Here is a 2,769-nt window from a genome sequence, read left to right as displayed (position 1 = left end):
TTTCCTTCTTGATTAGTCGTTAGCGGCCGAGTTTTTTTTCAGCTGTTGGCAGTCGTACTTGCCGGTGGCAATGTACGTTCATCTCTGATTGTCCTGGACATATTTTTTTATAGAAAGCACATATGACTTAGATGAAAGACGTGTCATACTATTCTTACGTGATGTGCCAAATTATTTGTAGATGACTATATTTGTATGTAACACTGCATTTTTAAATCTGAACCATTAATCTATAAAAATTAACGATCAATATAATTTAACATATGTGGATGAACGTGATGGCTTGTTTTACTTCTGTTTTAAGTATATAATAGATTTCTTTATCCTAACAATCTTTCTGAGTTTCTTGACTTGATTGATATTTATGGACAACTTATTTCCCCATATGCAAAAAGGGTCAAACAGTGGGTCAAAACCTTTGACAACAGGATCTACATGTGCAAGACCAAATTGTTAAAAACCGAAGTATTAGAATGATCCCTACAATTGCACAATAATGTGCTATTAGACAACGGATCACGCACGTGCTAACCTCGATTGTAAACCCCAGTGCTTCCCATTGTTTCCCGCAACACATATAAGGTAGTTAGTCATCAGGTTAAGTAAGGGTTCCTACGCTATCAGTAAAATATGTTGATGAAAAATAAGCATATTGCAGATTCATCAGATTAATTAAAGCCACATGGAAAACCCATTTATCCAAACCAAGCATGATTAAGAACTAGGAAATATAGCACTTGTATATGTTTCTCATGTATTAAGTGCAGCCAAATTTGATTTATTCCTTACATGCACAACAATACGAAATTCCACCCACGACAATTGGACATCGCATTGCAGAACTGAACCAAACAGTTAACTAAACACCACAACAAATGAATCAAACATTAACGGAGCACCACATTGCACAGTATAACACACTCCTAATAGAAGATCAAACAGTTAACCGAACCAAGCATGCTTAACAACTTGGAAATATAGCAATTGTATTTGTTTCTCATGTATTTAGTACGGCCAAATTCAATTTACTTCTCACATGGTATACAATAACAGAATGCACCCACAACTATTGAATATCGCATTGCAGAATTAAACCAAATAGTTAACTAAACATCACAACACAAATGAACCAAACGTTAACTGCGCACCACATTGCACAATGTATAATCAAACCAAGCATGCTTTACAACTTTCAAATATAGCAATTGTATTCGTTTCTCATGTATTTTGTAAAGATAAATTCGATTTATTTCTCACATGGAAGACAATACAAAATTGCAGCATGAAGAATTGAACATCACATTTGCAAAATTGAACCAAACAGTTACTTGAAGATGACAACTAATTAACCAAACAGTTAATAAGTGAGCACCACACTGCACGACATATAGAACATATACACAGGAGAAACAGATTGCATGGTAAAATTAGATAGCACAATTCACTAGAATTTGTTAAGGAAAGGCAGGAGCAGCACGCGCAATGGGTAAACCGAGCATGCTTAACCGGCGTAGCTAGCAAATGGCAAGGTGCTCCTCCAGAATCTGGGGGTCGACACGAATGGTAGCCATTGCGACCTCATCCGCGCGTGCGGCCACGATTTGCTTCTCCGCTGCCAAATGCTCCTTGAGCTCCTGGCTATACTACGTGCACCATGCCTTAGGGCAGCGCTTATTTGGTGGATGGGTCGATGATTTGGGTGGAAGGTGTCGCACTGGCGGTCGAGGCATGTGGGATGTGGAAGGAGGAAGAGGATGGGGGTCTAGTGTGGATTACCTGCCTGGATAGACGAGGCCGAGCAGCGTGAAGGAGGGTCGCCAGCGAGGGGGGCGGCACTACTAGCAAGGAGTGAAGGTTTCAACTTGGAAAGGAAGGCGGAAACAGGGGAAATGTGGCTTTTGGTAAGGGGAAGGGGGCAGGGAGGTAGATATTTCCGTGGAAGCCGAAAATTTGGAATCGCTTCAGCGAAAAACTGGCGTGCAAAGTGTCATCAGACACGATCCCTTATTCAGAACTGTGTACGATATGTGAACATCACAAACAATTCACATAGCTTAACCCGTGTGCGATGAGTTTGAACGTCAAAATTTTTGGTTCCAATTTCCCTGGTTACAATGCTCATCCACGTCATTGCATAATTTGGGTACACAAAGGAGACTACAGCACACCCACACTGCTTAATCGAGCAAGTTCAGCAATTAAACAGAGCTAGCTGGCCTAAACATTACTCTAACAAATTAAAGACTGGCGCTCTTAATTAAACAAAACAAAGAGTACTACCACTATTGGAATCAGCAGATTTGTCGTCTGCCGACTCTTTGCCATTAGCTAGCGGACGACAAAGAAAGGCTTTGCCATCAGCCACCAGAAAACGGATGACAAAGAGGCAACGAACGGCAACGGAAGGCTTTGCCATCAGCATATCTTTGCCGTCCTCTAGCGGACGGCAAAGAAGCTTTGCTGACTGCTAGCTGACGGCAAAGAGGGTGGGTGGCGGGCTTATGAGGACGACCTAACAGCCATTTTCTTTGCCGTCTGCTGGCTGACGGCAAAATTTCTTTGCCGTCTGAAAATGGCCGTTAGGACGTCCGTTTCCCCCCGGCCCCACCCCACTAGGTACGCTCTTTGCCGTCTGCTAGCAGACGACAAAGCACTATGACCTACTAGCAGATAAGGGGCCACGCCCGCGCCCCCACCCCTCTCTCTCTCTCGATCTCCTCCTTTACCACCCGCGCCGCCGCCCTCGATCGTCGCTCCACCCCGCCGCCC

This window comes from Triticum dicoccoides, chromosome 1B, assembly GCF_002162155.2.
Source record: "Triticum dicoccoides isolate Atlit2015 ecotype Zavitan chromosome 1B, WEW_v2.0, whole genome shotgun sequence".
NCBI classification, from domain to species: Eukaryota; Viridiplantae; Streptophyta; class Magnoliopsida; order Poales; family Poaceae; genus Triticum; species Triticum dicoccoides.
Note: the sequence above shows the minus strand (reverse complement) of the source record.